Raw genomic sequence first — 21,544 nt, 5'->3', positions numbered from 1 at the left:
CATTTCAGTGAGGGGAGTGTTAAAGTCCCCTACTATTATTGTATTATTGTTGATGTGTTTCTTTGATTTTGTTATTAATTGGTTTATATAGTTGGCTGCTCCCACGTTGGGGGCATAGATATTTAAAATTGTTAAATCTTCTTGTTGGACAGACCCTTTGAGTATGATATAGTGTCCTTCCTCATCTCTTATTATAGTCTTTGGCTTAAAATCTAATTGATCTGATATAAGGATTGCCACTCCTGCTTTCTTCTGATGTCCATTAGCATGGTAAATTCTTTTCCACCCCCTCACTTTAAATCTGGAGGTGTCTTCAGGCTTAAAATGAGTTTCTTGGAGGCAACATATAGATGGGTTTTGTTTTTTTATCCATTCTGATACCCTGTGTCTTTTGACAGGGGCATTTAGCCCATTCACATTCAGGGTAACTATTGAGAGATATGAATTTAGTGCCATTGTATTGCCTGTAAGGTGACTGTTACTGTATATGGTCTCTGTTCCTTTCTGATCTACCACTTGTAGGCTCTCTCTTTGCTTAGAGGACCCCTTTCAATATTTCCTGTAGAGCTGGCTTGGTATTTCCAAATTCTTTCAGTTTTTGTTTGTCCTGGAAGCTTTTAATCTCTCCTTCTATTTTCAATGACAGCCTAGCTGGATATAGTATTCTTGGCTGCATGTTTTTCTCGTTTAGTGCTCTGAAAATATCATGCCAGCTCTTTCTGGCCTGCCAGGTCTCTGTGGATAAGTCAGCTGCCAATCTAATATTTTTACCATTGTATGTTACAGACTTCTTTTCCCGGGCTGCTTTCAGGATTTTCTCTTTGTCACTGAGACTTGTAAATTTTACTATTAGGTGACGGGGTGTGGGCCTATTCTTATTGATTTGGAGGGGCGTTCTCTGAACCTCCTGAATTTTGATGCTTGTTCCCTTTGCCATATTGGGGAAATTCTCCCCAATAATTCTCTCCAGTATACCTTCTGCTCCCCTCTCTCTTTCTTCTTCTTCTGGAATCCCAATTATTCTAATGTTGTTTCGTCTTATGGTGTCACTTATCTCTCGAATTCTCCCCTCGTGGTCCAGTAGCTGTTTGTCCCTCTTTTGCTCAGCTTCTTTATTCTCTGTCATTTAGTCTTCTAGATCACTAATTCTTTCTTCTGCCTCATTTATCCTAGCAGTGAGAGCCTCCATTTTTGATTGCACCTCATTAATAGCTTTTTTTATTTCAACTTGGTTAGATTTTAGTTCATTTATTTCTCCAGAAAGGGCTTTTATATCTCTCGAGAGGGTTTCTCTAATATCTTCCATGCCTCTTTCCAGCCCGGCTAGAACCTTGAGAATTGTCATTCTGAACTCTAGATCTGACATATTACCAATGTCTGTATTAATTAGGTCCCTAGCCTTCGGTACTGCCTCTTGTTCTTTTTTTTGTGTTGAATTTTTCCGTCTTGTCATTTTGTCCAGATAAGAGTATATGAAGGGGCAAGTAAAATACTAAAAGGGTGGCAACAACCCCAGGAAAATATGCTTTAACCAAATTAGAAGAGATCCAAAATCGTGAGGGGGGGGAAAGGGGATAAAAAGAGGTTCATAAAGGAAGAAAGAAAAAAGAAAAAAAAAAGAAAAGAATTAAAAAAAAACCCTAAAAAATGTAAGAAAGAAAAAATATATATATTAGATAAACTAGTAAAAAAATCGTTAAAAAAGAAAAAGGTAACAGTTAAAAAAAAAATTTACCTGAAGGCGAGAAAAAAAAAGAAAAAATGAAAAAGAAAAAAATTAAATTAACTGCAAGACTAAAAATAATCACAGGGAAAAAGCCATGAGCTCCGTGCTTGGCTTTCTCCTCCTCTGGAATTCTGCTGCTCTCCTTGGTATTGAAACCGCACTCCTTAGTAGGTGAACTTGGTCTCGGCTGGATTTCTTGTTGATCTTCTGGGGGAGGGGCCTGTTGTAGTGATTCTCAAGTGTCTTTGCCCCAGGCGGAATTACACCGCCCTTACCCGGGGCCGGGGTGAGTAATCCGCTTGGGTTTGCTTTCAGGAGCTTTTGTTCCCTGAGCACTTTCAGTAGAGTTCCGGAGGACGGGAATACAAATGGCGGCCTCCTGGTCTCCGGTCCGGAGGAGCCGAGAGCTCAGGGCCACACTCCTCAGTGTGCCCTCAGAGAACAGCGCCCAGTTACTCCCGTCTGCCTGACCTCCGGCCGCGCTCTGAGCTCACCGAGCCTGCGACCGGTTCGAGGTCACCCCAAGCTGCGAGCTTACTGTTGGCTCTGTCTCTGTAGCCGGCTTTCCCGTTCCAATACCCGCAAGGTCTGCGACACTCAGACACCCCCGATCCTTCTGTGACCCTGCGGGACCTGAGGCCACGCTGACCCCGCGTGGGCTTCGCCTCGGTTTAGCCTCTGGAGCGATGTCCCTCAGCGGAACAGACTTTTAAAAGTCCTGATTTTGTGCGCGGTTGCTCCGCCGCTTGCCGGGAGCCGGCCCCTCCCCCCGGGGTCTATCTTCCAGTCGCTTTGGATTCACTTCTCCGCTGGTCCTACCTTTCAGAAAGTGGTTGTTTTTCTGTTTCCAGAATTGCTGTTCTTCTTCTCTTCGATCTCCCGATGGATTTTCAGGTGTTTGCAATCTTTAGATAAGCTATCTAGCTGATCTCTGGCTAGCTGAAGCAGTCTCAGCCTGCTACTTCTCTGCCATCTTGACTCCTCCCCTACATTTAAAGTTTTTCAAGAAAGCTGCTCACCTATATTTAACACAAAATCTTCTACATTTTATACACTGGTAATGAAATCAAATTTGGGGAAAAAGATAAAGTATATCTGAGACCCGAATATGGTTTGTGGGCCTTTAAATTGTGACCTCAGTCATCAAGCTACCTGCTTTACTTGCTGTTTTCTTACTTCTTTGGGTTTCCACCTGTTACTGTCTTTTTCATATGCGTCCATATGTGCAGGGCATTATACTGCTAGCAGGGTCCAGAGTTAGTGACCCATTTGGATCTATTTCCTTCTTGGTCTTGCTGACCATGATTAAAACCATGGATTTGGAGGCAAGGTACCCGGGTCCAAATTCCAAGTTCTACCAATTATTAGCAGAGTTTCCCCAGTTTCCTTATAGGCACGGTCATAGGTCTGGTGTGCTGTAATTTCTCCATTTATCACATGGATATAATAAATCCAGTCTTTAGAGTAGTACCTGTCAAATTTATTATTGGTGGTGTTGCTTTATCATTACTTATTATTAAATATTGCTTGATTAGCTGAATAGTAGCCATTTTTACCACTGTGAGCTCCCAGAAAGTAATAGGTCTCACAATTTATCACTGATCTGCAATGACTCTTAGAGCTCAATGAATGCTCATGTTTGTGTCTACTTTCTAGCACCAGTAATTCTGATGGCCTATACTGACTGACCCTCAATGTCAAATATGACTCTAGTTTCTCTGCAGCACTGCAAGCAGCTATTTATACAATCCCTAATGTTTTGAATAATGAAGAATGAATATGGGGGGAAATGCTCCTAATTTTTTTCTTTTCTTTTATTAGAGAGAGAGCACAAGCAGGAGGAGGGGCAGAGGGAGAGGGAGAAGCAGACTCCCTGCTAAGCAAGGAGCCCCGACAGGAGGCTTGATTCCAGGGCCCCAGGATCATGACCTGAGCTGAAGGCAGATGCTTAAGTGACTGAGCCACCCAGGTGCTTGGATTCTGTCTACCTCTTCAGTCTTTTTTCCTGCCACTGGTCCAGAATTTCCTTATGTTTCAGCCATAATGAAACATTCACTATTTTCTAAAGACACCATCTCTCTGGAAGCTCCATGCATTTACATATGAAATTCCTTCAATCTACAATGTCTCCTTTCTTTACTTTCCTACCTTGAAAAATCCTATTTATACTTTATGATTCAAACATCACCTTCTCCAGCAAGTCTTCTCTTACCTCTTCACCCCAGTTACCCCTCATCTTTCCTGTTCATGTTAATAATTTGCTTATTTGTCGGTTTCCCAATTTCTCTTTCCTTGAGTTTATTCAAATATCTTCTGACTTAAGCGTCTTTATTTACAAAACGGGAATAACCCTTTTGTGAGTTTAAATGAGAAGTATGTAAAGGGCTTAGCACAGTCCTTAGCATATAGGAAGTGATCAACAAACACTGGATGTTAGCTAGAACTTTCTCTCTCTCTTTCTCCCATGTGAGCTCCAGGGTAAGGCTAAAGTCTTGCATTTTTGTATTTCTAAACTGTAGCACAGAGCTAGCCAAATAGAGGATTCTCAGGGTATGCATGCTGAATGAGTAAATGAGATGAATGAATGAATGTTGTTTCTCCCTTTCAAAATCATCTGCTTTATATAAGTGGAAATGGTTAATATAGAGAGCCAGGTTTAAGTAAGTCAAAGCTGCAGATCACATTCTGCTAGAGCAAAGAGGACCAAAAGAAAAAAAAAAGCACTCTTAACATTTTAATACATTTTCTACTCTACTACCATCCCATCACTGACCAGAAAAAGTACCCACAGCTCAGGGAGCTATTAGAAAGACCAGTTTTCCAAGAAACGAAATACTGGCCATCTCAGCATCAGGTGACACTAGCTATATAATAACATTCTTTGAGACTTAGGTGTTTCCCTGAGACTCTGTGGAGAAAGAATATTGACATTACTACTTCTCCAGCAGCTGCTATTGTCCTACCTATATTATCATCACTGGCAGAGTTTGCTAGCCTTATCCCTTCCTTAACCCTACCTCATCCTCCTTTATCCCACATTATGTAGATGTACATTACCTGCCTTTGGTTATATGGTTTTTCCTGCTTAAAATACCCTTTCTTGTCTATTCAGGCAATTCAAACCCTACCTACAATTCAAGGTGCAGTTAGGCTCCACAGAGAAAATAACACTTGATTTGAATATCATGATATGAATAGGAGCTTACCAAAGAGAAGAATGGAGTAGAAGGAAAGGTGGAGGTGGGGTAGTTCATGTTGTAAGAGGAAGAAGGACAATTCTGGAAATTTTTTTTTTCAAGATATTATTTATTTATTTGACACAGAGAGATCACAAGTAGGCAGAGAGGCAGGCAGAGAGAGAGAGAGAGAGAGACAGAGAAGCAGACTCCCTGCTGAGCAGAGAGCCCAAAGCAGGGCTCAATCCCAGGACCCTGAGATCATGACCTGAGCCAAAGGCAGAGGGTTAACCCACTGAGCCACCCAGGCACCCACATTTCTGGAAATTCTAATAGCATAAATGAAGCAGTGTGTTTGTGAAAGACCATGTTATGTTCAAGAATGTGGCTCCTGTGATGAGGAACTCATAGGCAATAAACAGGAACAGTGGCTTATGACAAACTGAAACATCTTACTAAAAGGCAGGGATTTAATCCTATAAGTGATGGGGAATCTTTGAAGGATTCTGAGCATATGACTGGTAAGATAAAAACATATATTTTTAGAAACATCCTAATATATAGACCAGGGTCCTTATTAGGTTGCTAGGAATGGCACAACAAAGTACTAAAAACTGGGTAGCTTAAACAGAAATTTGCTGTCATGGTTCTGGTGGCTAGAGGTCTAAAACCAAGGGGTCAACATGGTTAATTCCTTCTGAAGGCTATGAGGGAAGAATCTGTTCTAGGTCTCTCTCTTTAATTTGTAGACGGCTTTCTCCCTATACTTCTCAAATCATTTTCCCTCTACTGTGAGTCTTTCTTTGTATACAAATTTCCCCTTTTTATAAAGACAACAGTCATACTGGATCAAGGTCTGTCCTAATGACCTTATTTTAACTTGATTACCTCTGTAAATACCCGTTCCCCAAATACAGTCTCATTCTGTGGTATTAGGAATTAAAATTGAAAAATATTTTGAGGGATGTAATTTCATCTATAACAAAAGCCATAGAGAATAGAGGCAGATCAAATGACAGTAAAAAAGCTATTTAAATAGGCCAGATCATACACGTTGAAAAACTAAGTAAAGGCACTACAAGTTGGGGTGGAGAACATACCAAGATCCAAGAAGCAGAATCTGGAAGGTGAAGAGAAGAAAGAATAGTAGATGACTCAAGACTTCATTGTTTGATTGATTATGTGACTGACAGGGATAGAAACAGGATATAGAAATAGGATAGGATATATAAACCTTCATATATATATGAAGGGTTTGATGATGAACTCAGTTTTAGACATACGAAGGATGAGGTGTCAAGATGTCCACTTAACAGATAAATGGGTAGGTCCAGTCTCAGAAAAAACATTCAGCTTGGAGATGCAATTTATCACACAGGCCATCATCAGCATATAAATGACAGTTGAAACTCTTAAGTGGATGAGATTATGCACACACATAAAAGGTTATAGAATGGCTAGAGAAGAGAAAGAAAACAACAGTCAGAGAGGTAGAAATCCAAGATAGATTATTGTCATGGAAGACAAGGAAGGGAAGGTTTTAAAGAATGATGAAATGCACAACTTCTTCAAATGTACTAGAGTCAACTATGTTGAAAACCTAAAAGAAGAGAAAGCAATGGACATGACAATTAGGAGACCTTCAGGTAAATTTAGCAAGAGCAATTTCAGTAATGATTTAAGTAGAAACTGAAGAAAAATGGAATAGTAATTTGAGTGAGTGTTGCTAAAGAAAGACTGATTTAGACCAGGGAAAAAATGTGTTTGCAAGCTGAAGAAGACAAGGCAGTATAGCACAATAGTCAAAGCATAGACTTTGTAGAACTTGGGTTCAGATCTCAGCTCCACCACTTACTATATGTGTGAACTTGGGCAAGTTGCTTGACTTTTCTGTGTCCCAATTTCTCTAACTGAAAAATGGGGAAAATAATAATACTTACTTCATAAACTTGTTATGGGCTTTATATAAACTGCTACACATTAAAGTGTTGAATAGAGGGCCTGGCACAGAGAGGATCCTCAATAAATAGGTGGGGATAGTTGGATGGGTGGTAGAACTAAAGAAGAAAAATAAATCAAGGAAGATAGGAGAGAAAGAAGCTGATGGAACAACTTCTCAGAAGGTATAGAAGAGAATGGTTCCTCTTCCACTTGGGTATAGCTCTTTACTTTTCATTAGTTTTTTTAGGGCCTTAGTTTCTTCATCTGTAAAATGGGAATGGTAATAGTGCCTATCATACTTATTATGAAAATTAAATGAAATCATACATGAAACACACTTCCCCACTGGAAAGAACTTGGGAAGAAGGATAGTGAATAACCTAGGAGAACTCATATGTGCCAACAACACTAAAAGCTTAGAAATTTTCCAAGTCAATAATTTTCACCATTTCATAATAGGATAAACTAGTACTATAAAATCTTATGATGTTTTCATTAAAAGTTTAAGCATTATTCAAGTGCTAATAAATTTATTATTGTTTTTATTAAAGTACGTGGAAAAGACTTTTAGTATTATGTGCTTGAAACTATTTTCAGATACTTCTGTTATAAAACAATGGTTAGTATGAAATTAAATTGCACTAGGTGACATAAATTCAGCAATAAGCTTTCTAAGGTTTTTTTAAAGGAGCATTATACCCAAAGCATTAAAACATAAATCATTTTGTGTTAAGATGAAAATCCATCCTCCTTACTAGAGTAGAATTTTATTTTATTTTTAAGATTTTATTTATTTATTTTACAGACAGAGATCACAAGTAGGCAGAGAGGCAGGTGGGGGTGGGCAGGCTCCCAGCTGAGCAGAGAGCCCCAGGGCTCCATCCCAGGACCCTGGGATCATGACCTGAGCTGAAGACAGAGGCTTTAACCCACTGAGCCACCCAGACACACAGAATTTTAGATAATGTAATTGCTAATTATTTATTTTCTTTAAAAATAGCTTCCTGGGATGCCTGGGTGGCTCAGTCAGTTAAGCAGTTGCCTTCAGCTCAGGTCATTATCTCAGGGTCCTGAGATGGAGCCCCACATAGGGCTCCCTGCTCTTTAGGGAGTCTGCTTCTCCCTCTCCCTCTGCTGCTCCCCCTGCTTGTGCTCTCTCACTCATGCACTCTCTCTCTCTCTCTATCTCAAATAAATAAGTAAATAAATAAAATATTTTTTAAATGGCTTCCTAAATCAGATAAAAGTCAATGTCTTTACAAGGTCCTGTAAAATCTGACCCTCTCTGTCTTTCTGTCTCTCTGACCTCATGTCCTACCACTTTCCTCTCCATTCCAGTGACATGGGCCTTCTTGCTATTTCTTTTTTCTTTTTTTTTTTTTAAAGATTTTATTTGTCAGAGAGTGAGTGAGCAAGAGCGAGCATAGGCAGACAGAGTGGAAGGCAGAGTCAGAGGGAGAAGCAGGCTCCCTGCGGAGGGCAAGGAGCCCGATGTGGGACTCGATCCCAGGACGCCGGGATCATGACCTGAGCCGAAGGCAGCTGCTTAACCAACTGAGCCACCCAGGTGTCCCCTTCTTGCTATTTCTTGAACACAGCAGGACTTTGCAAATTCTATTTCCTCTGTCTAGAACACTCTTTGCTCAGGTATTCTCATGGCTGATTCTCTCACTTCATTCAGATATATTCATAAATATCACCATATAAAAGAAGCTTTTGTTGACTGCTTTATATCAAAGAGCTTTCCCCAACTCCAGGTGCTTTATATCCTTTCTCCTACCATATCCCAGTACAACAAAGACCTTTATTGTTTGTCTTTCGCCTTCACCTACACACCCTCTGTAGAATATGATCTCTAAGAGTGCAGAGCTTTATTTTGTTTACTGCTATATATCCCCAGAGTTTTGTGCACTGATGGCACTCAGTAAATTCTCAGTATTTGTTGAAATTAATTAATTAATTAATATCACAACACAATGTATTTTTGTGTCTATCACAGCTCCCTATCCCTGAAGCTTGAGCAACAACTAGGAAGGAACTCAGACCAAAGTAAATGTAGAGAAAAAGTGTTTGAGTCTAGCCTAGCCCCCAGATCCATGCATTTATTCCAGAAGAGGAGTTGGGAGTCGAAAATCCTGTTAGTAAAATACAGAGAAAAGAGAGCATGAAAAGTGAATGTAATTATCTCTCATCAAACTCTTTTGCCTCCACATAGACAGAAGTTCTCCACAAACCGAAGAAGCAGAACAAACGACACCAAACAAATTAAATTGCTCTGAAGAAGACACTTGAAGCCCTTGGAGAAGTATTTCTATTGCTTGCCTGTAGTACTTGTTGGTGGGTTCACAAAACTTTCATTATCCTAGGAAGAGAATAGCCATATTTCAGGAATGATATTTTATGACAGCTAAGAACTGCCTAGTTCCCATATCCTGCAACTGGAAACTCAACCAAAGAAAAACAAACCAATATTAACACAAAGTGACAATCAAATGTTAAAAAGGAAGTACAACAGTTCTTAACATATTTCATGCATACCAAATGTAGGAAACTGGCTATGGAATCAACACATAGTTCCATCTCTACCTTCCATGCAAGGGTGTTGATAGTAGACTTCAGTGGGTATGACATGTACAAGTGGCTCTTGGCCCTGGGACAAGACTGTATTCCCACTGATGAAAGTTACTAGGAGAGTTCCAGCTTAATTCATGTTTCTTGTGTTTTAAGTAAGCCATAGGCCAGGGACTTTAGGGAGAAAGAATCCAGTGGGCTCAACAATACTAGCTATTCAGAATAAGGTCGTTTTGAGGTTTTGAAAACCAATTGAGGAAAAAGGGCATGGAATAATGTGCTTTAGCTAAATGTTGCCTAGAAAACTAGAACTGATACTTGCCGTTGGTGGGAATTAACACTAGGGATGCAATAAAACCTAGCACATTAAAGAAGAGAGGGGTTCTGTGCCTTGCATTTAATACCAGAGACAGCTGAACTGGTAAATTGCACAGTACTGGGAGCCATGGCATTCCACTGACCAAACAGAAACTTTAAGGATGAAATACAAGCCCTAAAATCTAAACAACATGTTTTCATTTCTTTGAACTATGGGATATCATAAGACTCCATCCAGTCCTGCTACTTTCCCTAAGCAGAAATGTGAGAGAGACAAACATGGAAGATATGTCACCGGTCTGTATGAGGCTTTCTAACAAATCACCATACAAGTTATTCTATTTAACAGCAGAAAGGAGATAGTGAAGCCCTCTTCCCCAACACAATCTTCCTTGACTGGACATGAAAATGGTAATGACAGATCACGCAAGGTAGCCTTAACTTCCCTATTGAAGTATCCAGCCTCTCTCTCTTTGCATATTATTTTGACTTGAGTTCCTATCTTTTCCAGCTGGATCTCCCAGTTACTTGGGCTTGGACATATTGATGTCTATTACTAAAGGAAAGACAATAAATGTGAACCATTGGATCTTTAACATGACAGATACTTGGTAAATGTTGGAATCAAATTCAACATTAATTTCTATATCCTAGGAAGAAAACCTGGCCACCAATCTGTTAAGAAAGGAGTCAGTAACACCATTCTACATGGTCTTGACATATTATAGACACCACTCAGCAGCAGGAACAGCCACAGGCAATAAATTTGACATTGAATAAATATTTGTAGAATGAATAAATTTTTTCAAGACATCTGCACAGCCATGTAACCTGTCAGGAAACAGAATATTTGCCTTCAGCTAAAACTGCAGATCCAATTGACTCTGCAGCTAACTAATGTGCAACTTGGCAACATTACCCAAGGTGTACCTCCTAAGAATAAACTGAGCATTAGAACCACCTCTGGAGGCTAGTGTGAGAAAGAAAAAGCTGTTCTCGCCACACAAATTCCCCTAAGACATGTAGTGACATAGTAAGGTGAGTAAATGCCATCCTTCTCCAAATTGAATTTCCAGTAGAGATTTCCTGCAGTGCAAGTGGTGCATTGTCCCTTTAAGAAGCCAGGCAAGATGGAGCCCTCCCAGCTTGTGGCAAGAGGCTTTAAGTAATATGATAGGGATGCTGCAGCGTGACACAAAGAAAATGCCTGGAGGGGGTAAATCGAGGCTCTAATGAGGGAAGGAGAAATCAAGGCTTTATTAAACTGTTAGCGCCTATCCCGTGGGTGGCAGTTCCCCTAGGCCGCAAGGCACCACCCCTCCTCCCCTCCCCTCTCCTAACCCCAACCCACTCTGCTCCACCCTCTGGATCCTCCTTGAAAGTTCCCCGTAAGAAGGCTCCTTCACTACACAGCGGGAGACCCCAGTGAGGCTGGCAAAAGTAAGGAGAGGGAGTGGGTAGGAAAAACAAAAGGGACTTACTTTGGGATTCCGCACCTCCGAAGGCATCTTCTGCTCCCCGCCGTGGGCCAGGGCCGATGGGGCGGGATCGGGGTTGAGCTGGTGCACTCAGAGTCCTCACTTCCTAGCACCACAAACCTCGGTCAGTGGAGAGTTAGGGAGAATGGGCACCGACTAGGGCCGGTGTTTACTCGATCTTAATTATCTCAAAAGGAGACAGAAGGATTTGAGAGAGTCGACCGGGGGACACGAGTGGAGGGGAGCTCTAAAAATCCTCCTTTTTTTTTGGCTAGGTTCCCGCCCGACATTAGCAACGTCAGGGTCAATGGTTTTCTTTTTCCTTCCTTTTAGTTTCTCCCAGCTGCCAGTTCTAAACCCCACCTAGCGGCTCCACCCCATCCACTGCTACACATTCTGTCAATCACCAGCCCCTTTAAAGCTGCATCGCACAACTTGGGTTTTTGTCCCTATTTGGCGGACACAGAATCACTGGGCTTCTTGCCTTTCCAACAACACCTCTGATCTTTCTGCTGAGTTTATGAAGCTGAGGTTAGTTGCTAGTAGCTGCTTCCCCTCCCCCTCTGCCTCAAGCTTGCGCAGTAGGCTCCACCCAAACTTCTTCTGGGCTACCATAGGATACCCCATCTCTCTCTTTTTTTTAAAATTTATTTTTATTTATTTTTTTTTAATTTTTTTTTAAAATATTTATTTATTTTCAGCATAACAGTATTCATTGTTTTTGCATCACACCCAGTGCTCCATGCAATTCGTGCCCTCTCTAATACCCACCACCTGGTTCCCCCAACCTCCCCCCCCCAACCGCCCCCCCTTCAAAACCTTCAGATTGTTTTTCAGAGTCCATAGTCTCTCATGGTTCACCTCCCCTTCCAATTTCCTCCAACTCCCTTCTCTCTAACTCCCCTTGTCATCCATGCTATTTGTTATGGTCCACAAAGAAGTGAAACCATATGATAATTGACTCTCTCTGCTTGACTTATTTCACTCAGCATAATCTCTTCCAGTCCCTTCCATGTTGCTACAAAAGTTGGGTATTCATCCTTTCTGATGGAGGCAACGGACAAATGGATAAGGAAGATGTGGTCCATATACACTATGGAGTATTATACCCCATCTCTTTGTAGTAAAAAGTGGTTCCTTAGGCTGCCAAATCCCCCAAGAAAGTTATTGCAGCGCCCTCATTGGTTCTGCCTACTTCCATACAGTTTCTGGACTGAAGTCCCTACAACACATCTGCTGTCCCTTGGGCCTCTCCCTTTTGCCTGTCCCAGTGTGCTCAGTCTTTTCTATCTCTCATCTGTGTAAGTCACCACGTTTCTCACTAGAATTGGGAAAGAGGGTGGGGGAAATGTGTTTTGTGCCTCTAACTCATACAGAGCCACAGTACCACACTGCTGCCTCACTCCATAACTAGGCCGCTCAAAATCAGAGGGCCCTAAAATCCCATCCACAGGTATTATTGGAACTCCAGAATGAACCATCAGAAATCATATTTAAAGCCATTCTCCATCCTAGTTAATGGCAACACTCAGATCAAAAATCTTGAAGCCATCCTTCATTCCTCTTTTTCTCTCATACTACACATTCAATTATTCAAGAAATCCTTTTGGCTCTGTTTTAAAAATGTGTCCAGAATCTGACCAGTTCTCATGATTTCCACTGCTACGCCCACCAAGCTACCACTAACTCTAGACCCAGTTCCTGCCTACGTCTTTGACTTGATTTGTTAAAGCGTATTCACTCTCCTCTAGCCATACTGATCTTTTTATCCCAGTATTCAAATATCTGTCTGAGCTAAGGGACTTTGCACTCCTTTTTCTTCCTATCTAGTTCTACTCATGGTAGGCTCCAGTGTCCTCCAGACCTTGGAGAAACTTTCCCTGACCACCCACATTAAAGTAATTCTCATAGTCCAGGCACTCTCTGTTACCTTATCTCATTTTATTTTTATATAGCACTGATTAAAATCTAAAACAATCTTATATCGTTTCTGTGATGACCCTCCCACTAGTGTATAAGCTCATTAAGAGCAGGGACTCCTATTTTAAAATTTCCCTATTGGATGTAAAAACTTATTCAAGAGAAAATCCCTGACCCATCCGGGACAGTCAGTTTCTCTTTCCAGGAAACATAAGATTTTTAATTAAAACAGATACAGGAGTTACTGGGGGAAAGTCACATTAAAGCTGGAGAGAAGATCCATAAATTCATACTGCTTTTCTGACCAGAGCTGACTTAGGTCCTGGCATTTGTGATTCAATTCTTCCCTTAACTCTGTGACATATCCCACTATTCAGTAAGTTCCCTATTCCCCTAAATTTATTTTATCTTTATAAAGTGTATTTCTATTGAGGAAAAATTAAAATATAATATTAAGTTTAAAGTGTACAACCTGTTGCTTTGATACATTTTTATTGCAATATGATCACCACCAAAGTGTTGGGTAACACCTCTATTGCATCATATAATTATTTCTTTTTTGTGGTAGGAACAATTAATATTTAGTCTCTTAGCAACTTAGAATTTTTTTTAATGTAAACTCAAGTTAGTTAACATATACTGTAGAATTGGTTTCAAGAGTAAAATTAAATGATTTATTACTTACATATAATACCAAGAGCTCATCCCATCCCAACAAACGCCTTCCTTGATATGTATCACCCATTTAGCCCATCCCCTCACCCACCTCCCTTCCAACAACTCTCAGTTTGTTCTCTTAACTATAGAGTCTCTTATGGTTTGCCTCCCTTTCTGTTTTTATCTTATTTTTCCTGTCCTTCACCTACGTTTGTCTGTTTCTTATATTCCACATATCAGTGAAATCATATGGTATTTGTCTTTCTCTGATTGGCTTATTTCACTTAGCATAATACACTCTAGTTCCATACACGTTGTTGCAAATGGCAAGTTTTCATTTATGACGGCTGAGTTATATTCCATTATACTACATCGTTTTTATCCATTTGTAGTCAATGGACATTTGGGCTCTATCCATAATTTGGCTATTGTTGAGAGTGCTGCTAAAAACACTGCGGTGTATGTGCCCCTTCAAATCAGCATTTTTGTATCCTTTCGATAAATAACTAGTATTACAGTTGCTGGCCTATAGGATAGTTCTATTTTTAACTTTTTGAGGAACCTCCATACAGTTTTCCAGAGTGGTTGCACCAGTTGCATTCCCACCAACAGTGCAAGAGGGTTCCCCTTTCTCTATATCCAACATCTGTTGTTTCCTGAGTTGTTAATTTTAGCCATTCTGCCAGGTATGAGGTGGTATCTTATTGTGATTTTGATTTGTATTTCCCTGATGATGAGTGATGTTGAACACTTTTACGTATGTTTTTTGGCCATTTGTATGTCTTCTTTGGAGAAATAGCTGTTTATGTCTTCTTCCTATTGCTTGACTGGATGTTTGTTTGTTTGGGGGAGGGTGTTGAGTTTGAGAAGTTCATTATAGATTCTGGATACTAGCCCTTTATCTGATATGATATGTCATTTGCAAATATCTTCTTCCATTCTGTCAGTTGCCTTTTAGTTTTGTTGATTGTTTCCTTTGCTGTGCAGAAGCTTTTATCTTGGAGAGATCACAATAGTTCTTTTTTCTGTTTCCCTTGCCTCCAGAGACATGTCTGGTAAGAAGTTGCTTGTGGATGAGGACAAAGAGATTACTGCTTGCTTTTTCATCTAGGATTTTGATGATCAATGATCAATTTTGAATACATTTTTCTGTACGGTGTAAGAAAGTGATCCAGTTTCATTCTTCTGAAGTCCAGTTTTCCCAACATCATTTGTTGAAGAGTCCGTCTTTTTCCATTGGCTATCATTTGCTGTTTTGTTGAAGATTAGCTGGCCATATAGGTGTGGGTCCATTTCTGGGTTTTCTAGTCTGTTCCGTTGATCTATATGTCTGATTTTGTGCCAGCAGCATACTGTCTTGATGATTATAGATTTATAATACAGCTTGAAGTCTGGGATTGTGATGCTTCCTGTTTGGGTTTTCTTTCTCAACATTATTTTGGCTATTTGTGGTCTTTGCTGGTTTCATACAAATTTTAAGATTCTTTGTTCTAGCTCTGTAAAACATGTCAGTGATATTTTGATAGAGACTGAATCAAATGCGTAGAAGTTTTGGATAGCATAAACACTTTAGCAATATTTGCTTTTCCAATCCATGAGCATAGAATGTTTTTCCATTTTGTGTCTTCAATTTCTTTCATAAGTGTTCTGTTGTTTTTAGAATATAGATCTTTTACCTCTTCAGTGGGTTCATTTGGTAGGTTCATTCTTAGATATCTTATGATTTTAGGTGCAATTTGTAAATGGGATTAATTACTTGATTTCTCTTTCTGCTGCTCCATTATTGATGTATAGAAATGCAACAGATTTCTATATGTTGATTTTATATCCTGAGATGCTCCTGAATTCCTGTATCAGTTTTAGCATTTTTTTTTTTTTTTTGGTGGAGTCTTTCAGGTTTTCTATATAGAGTATCATGTTGTTTGGGAAGAATGAAAGTTTAACTTCTTCATTGCTGATTTGAATAACTTTTATTTATTTTTATTGTCTGATTGCTGAGGCAAGGGCTTCCAGTACAATGTTGAAAAACAGTGGTGAGAGTGGACATCCCTTTCATATTCCTGAACTTTGAGGATGATATTAGCTTTGGGTCATTCATACATGGCCTTTATGATGTTGAAGTATGTTCCCTCTGTCCTTACTTTCATGAAGGTTCATGAAGGTGTTTTTTTGTTTTTGTTTTTGTTTTGTTTTGTTTTTTTTATCAAGAATGGGTGCTTTATTTTGTCAAATGTTTTTTCTGCATCTATTGAGAGGATCACATTGTTCTTGTTCTTTCTTTATTAATGTAATGTATAACATTGATTGTGTTCAATATTGAACCACCCCTGCACCCAAGGAATAAATTCTACTTGATCATGGTAAATAATCCTCTTAATGTACTTTTGAATATGATTAGCTAGTATGTTGTTGAGAATTTTTGCATCCATGTTCATCAGAAATATTGGTCTCTAATTCTTCTTTTTTAGTGGAGTCTTTGTCTGGTTTTGGAACCAAGGTAATGTAAGCCTCATAGAATGAGTTTGGAAGTTTCCTCCCATTTCTATTTTGGAACAGCTTTAAAAGAATAGGTATTAATTCTTCTTTGAATGTTTGGTAGAATTCCTCTGGAAAGCCACCCAGCCCTAATCTCTCTCTCTCTTTTTAATTTTATTTATTATTTGAGAGAGAGAGAGAGAGAGGGAGGGAGGGAGAATGAGCAGGGAAGGGCAGAGGGAGAAGCAGCCTCCCCACTGAGCAGGCAGCCTGACATGGGACTCAATCCCTGAACCCTGGGATCATGACCTGAGGCAAAAACAAATACTTAACTGACTGAGCCACCCAGGTGCCCACAGCCCTGGAGTCTTGTTTGTTGGGAGATTTTTGATGACTGATTCAATTTCTTTGCTGGTTATGGGTCTGTTTAAATTTTCTATTTCTTCCTGTTTCAGTTTTGGGAATTAATATGTTTCTTCCTGATTGCCCAATTTTTTGGTATATAATTTTTCATACTTTTATAATGTATTTCTGTAGTGTTGTGATCTCACCTCTTTCATTCATAACTTCGTTTGGGTCCTTTCTCTTTTCTTTTCAATAAGTCTCAATAGGAGATTATAATTTTATTGATAATGGCTTGAAGTTTAGAAGTTTTGAAGTCTTGAAGCAGCTTCTAGTTTTGTTCTATTCTGTTTTTTTTTAAATTTTCATATCATTTATTTCTGTTCTGACCTTAATTATTTTCCTTTTTATGCAGGATTTAGGCTTCATTTTCTGTTCTTTTTCCAGATCCTTTAGGTATAGGTTAAACTGTATTTAGAGGCTCTTTTTCTTTCTTGAGGAACACCAACCAGAATTGCTTTATATTTCCCTCTTAGAACTGCATTGGGGAGGGTATGTGCTTTGGTGAGTGCTGTGAAGTGTGTAAACCTGGTGATTCACAGACCTGTACCCCTGGGGATAAAAATATATGTTTATAAAAAATAAAAAATTAATTAAAAAAAAAAAAAAAAGAACTGCATTTGCTGCATCCCAGAGGTTTTGGACTATTGTGTTTTCATTATCATTTGCTTCCATGTATTTTTTAAATTCCTCTTTAATTTCCTGGTTAAACCCATTCATTCTTTTTTTAAAATTTATTTTCAGCATAACAGTATTCATTGTTTTTGTACCACACCCAGCGCTCCATGCAATCCATGCCCTCTATAATACCCACCACCTGGTACCCTGACCTCCCACCCCCCCACCCCTTCAAAACCCTCAGATTGTTTTTCAGAGTCCATAGTCTCTCACGGTTCACCTCCCCTTCCAATTTCCCCCAACTCCCTTCTCCTCTCTATCTCCCCATGTCCTCCATGCTATTTGTTATGCTCCACATAAAGTGAAACCATATGATAATTGACTCTCTCTGCTTGACTTATTTCACTCAGCATAATCTCTTCCAGTCCCATCCATGTTGCTACAAAAGTTAGGTATCCGTCCTTTCTGATGGAGGCATAATACTCCATTAGTGTATATGGAACACATCTTCCTTATCCATTCGTCTGTTGAAGGGCATCTTTGTTCTTTCCACAGTTTGGCGACTGTGGCCATTGCTGCTATAAACATTGGGGTACAGATGGCCCTTATTTTCATTACATCTGTATCTTTGGGGTAAATACCCAGGAGTGCAATTGCAGGGTCATAGGGAAGTTCTATTTTTAATTTCTTGAGGAATCTCCACACTATTTTCCAAAGAGGCTGCACCAGCTTGCATTCCCACCAACAGCGGAAGAGGGTTCCCGTTTCTCCACATCCCCTCCAACACATGTTGTTTCCTGTCTTGCTAATTTTGGCCATTCTAACTGGTGAAAGGTGATATCTCAATGTGGTTTTAATTTGAATCTCCCTGATGGCTAGTGATGATGAACATTTTTTCATGTGTCTGATAGCCATTTGTATGTCTTGATTGGAGAAGTGTCTGTTCATACCTTCTGCCCATTTTTTGATATGATTGTCTGTTTTTTGTGTGTTGAGTTTGAGGAGTTCTTTATAGATCCTGGATATCAACCTTTTGTCTGTACTGTCATTTGCAAATATCTTCTCCCATTCCGTGGGTTGCCTCTTTGTTTTGTTGACTGTTTCCTTTGCTGTGCAGAAGCTTTTGATTTTGATGAAGTCCCCAAAGTTCATTTTTGCTTTTGTTTCCTATGCCTTTGGAGACATATCTTGAAAGAAGTTGCTGTGACTGATATCGAAGAGATTACTGCCTATGCTCTCCTCTAGGATTCTGATGGATTCCTGTCTCACATTGAGGTCTTTTATCCATTTTGAGTTTATCTTTGTGTACGGTGTAAGAGAATGGTCGAGTTTCATTCTTTTACATATAGCTGTCCAGTTCTCCCAGCACCATTTATTGAAGAGACTGTCTTTTTTCCACTGTATATTTTTTTCCTGTTTTGTCGAAGATTATTTGCCCATAGAGTTGAAGGTCCATATCTGGGCTCTCTACTCTGTTCCACTGGTCTGTGTGTCTGTTTTTATGCCAGTACCATGCCTTTTTGGTGATCACAGCTTTGTAATAAAGCTTGAAATCAGGTAACGTGATGCTCCCCCCCCATTTTATTTTTGTTTTTCAACATTTCCTTAGCAATTCGGGGTCTCTTCTGATTCCATACAAATTTTAGGATTATTTGCTCCAGATCTTTGAAGAATACTGGTGGAAATTTGATTGGAATGGCATTAAAAGCATAGATTGCTCTAGGCAATATAGACATTTTAACAATGTTTATTCTTCTGATCCAAGAGCATGGAATGGTCTTCCATCTTTTTGTGTCTTCTTCAATTTCTTTCATGAGTGTTCTACATTTCTTCGAGTACAGATCCTTTACCTCTTTGGTTAGGTTTATTCCCAGGTATCTTATGGTTCTTGGTGCTATTCATTCTTTAGTAGGATGTTCTTTAACCTCCATGTATTTGTGGTCTTTCAAATTCTTCTTGTGATTGACTTCAAGTTTCATAGAATTGTGGTCTGAAAATATACATGGTATGATCTCAGTCTTTTTGTACTAGTTGAGGCCTGATTTATGCCCCAGTATGTGATCTCTTCTGGAGAATGTTCCATGGGCATTCAAGAAGAATGTGTGTTTTGTTGCTTTAGGTTGAGATACTCTGAATATATCTGTGAAGTCTATCTAGTCCAGTGTATCTTTCAAAGTGCTTATTTTCTTTTTGATTTTCTGCTTAGATGATCTTTCCATTGCTGCAAGTGGGGTCTTAATATCCCATACTATTATTGTGTTATTATCAATGTGTTTCTTTGTTTGTTATTGATTTATAATAGTTGAGGCATAAATATCTACAATTGTTGTTAGATCTTCTTGTTGAATAGCCCTCTTTATTATGATATAGTGTTTTTCTTCAGGTCCTATTACAGTTGTTGGTTTAAAATGTAGGTTGTATGATATAAGTATGACCACTCCAGCTTTCTTTTGATGTCTATTATCATGTTAGATGGTTTTTACTCCCTCACTTCCAATCTGGTAGTGTCTTTGGGTCTAAAACGAGTCTCTTACATAGTGTCTGAAAAGTATAGTTGGTTAAGCCCTCAATTCTTGGTTTTAGCTCAGGTTATGATCTCAGGGTCATGACATTGTGCCTAGAGTTGGGTTCCCTGCTCAGCATGGAGTCTGCTTCAGACTATCTATTCCTCTAATCCCCCCACCCCACCTTAAATAAATAAATCTTTAAAAATATAAAATAAAATAAAAAAGAGTCTCTTGTAAGCATCATTATCGATGGGTCTTTTTTTTTTTTAATCCATTCTGACAGCCTATGTCTTTTTATCATAGTAGTTAGTCCATTTACGCTCAGAGTCATTACTGAAAGATACAAACTTAGTCCCATTGTATAACCTGCAAAGTTGCTGTTCCTGTAGATTCTCTGTTCCCTTTCTAGTTTTTGTACCTATTGGTCTCTCTTACCTGCTCAAAAGTCCTCTTGAGGATTTATTGAAGAGCTGGTTTAGTGTTCAGGAACTCTTTTAGTTTTTGCTTGTCTTGGATGCTCTTTCTTTCTCCTTGTATTCTGAATGACAGCCTTTCTGGATATAGTATACATGGCTATGTATTTTTCCCATTCAACATGTTGAATATATTATACCACTATCCTCTTCCCTGCCATATTTCTGTGGACAGATCTGCTGGCAACCTTATATGTCGATCCTTGTAACTTAAGGACCTTTTGTCCCTGACTGCTTTCAGAAGTCTTTCTTTATCTTTGTATTTTGCAAGTTTCACTATTATATGTCTTGGTGTTGACATGTTTTTGTTGATTTTGAGTGGAATTCTTTGTGCCTCTTAGACTTGAATTCCTGTTTCTTTCCCCAGATTAGGGAAGTTCTCAGCTAAAATTTGTACAAATAAATCTTCTGTCATTTTTTCCTTCTCTTCTTGTTCTGGGACTCCTATAAAATGGATGATATTGTACTTTATGGTATCCCTGGGTTCCCTAAATCAATATTCATGACCTAATAGTTTTCTTTCCCTCTTCTTTTCAGCCTCATTATTTTCTATAATTTTATTTTGTATATTACCGATTTGTTTCTCTGCTTCTTCCATCCTCATTGTGATTTCATCTGGTCGATTTTGCATCTCAGTTGTAGCATTTTTTTATTTTGGCCTGACTACATTTTAGGTCTTTTATCTCTATAGCCAGGGTTTCTCTGGTGTTTTCCATGCTTCTTTCAAAGCCCAGCAAGTATTCTTAGGACTGTTATTCTAAATTATTTTTCAGATATATTGCTTATATCTGTTTTGAGCAAATCTGTGCCTGATTTCTTCTTGATCTTTCTTTTGGGGATAATTCCTCCGTCTTTTCCTTATTTCTAGGTTTCTGCCTTCTGTGTGCTATGAATACTTGTTATGTTTCCCACTCCTGAGAGTAATACTGTGTTAAAAAGTGGTCTTACACTGTTCAGGGCATGGCACTTGGAGAAATGTTCATGGTGTATATTGTGTCCACTTTGCTATTGTGTTTGGCTGCCCTTTCCCACAGGTCAGTCCTCTGCAGAGTTCCTCTTTGCTTGTAGTGGGGAGTCTTTGGACTTTTAACTAGGTGTGCATTGATTTGTTTGTTAAGATAAGCCTGATTTTTTTAAATGCCTGATCCAAGGGAAGAGTAAAGGGAAAGGAACAACAACAACAAAAAACCCAAACAGACAAACAAAATGATATAAGCCTGATTCCAAAGGAAAAGAAAGAAAGAAGGGAAAAAAGCCTGATTCAAAAAATGAGAGAAAGAAT

At 39.2% G+C, this 21,544-nt stretch overlaps 1 protein-coding gene across 2 annotated transcripts in view; it reads right to left on the bottom strand.

Annotated features, from left to right (window-relative positions):
• The window catches only part of KLF8 (Kruppel like factor 8), a 277,551-nt gene extending 265,721 nt beyond the window's left edge, over window positions 1–11,830 (bottom strand). For both annotated transcript variants that reach the window (XR_004282549.1, XM_032330722.1), the window contains exon 1: window positions 11,214–11,830. The gene's annotated coding sequence lies outside the window, so the exon portion shown is untranslated. The remainder of the gene's footprint in view (window positions 1–11,213) is intronic.
• Window positions 11,831–21,544: the final 9,714 nt, after the last annotated feature.

This window comes from Mustela erminea, chromosome X (genome assembly GCF_009829155.1).
Source record: "Mustela erminea isolate mMusErm1 chromosome X, mMusErm1.Pri, whole genome shotgun sequence".
NCBI lineage: Eukaryota > Metazoa > Chordata > Mammalia > Carnivora > Mustelidae > Mustela > Mustela erminea.
This window is presented reverse-complemented; position numbering and strand designations above follow the sequence as displayed.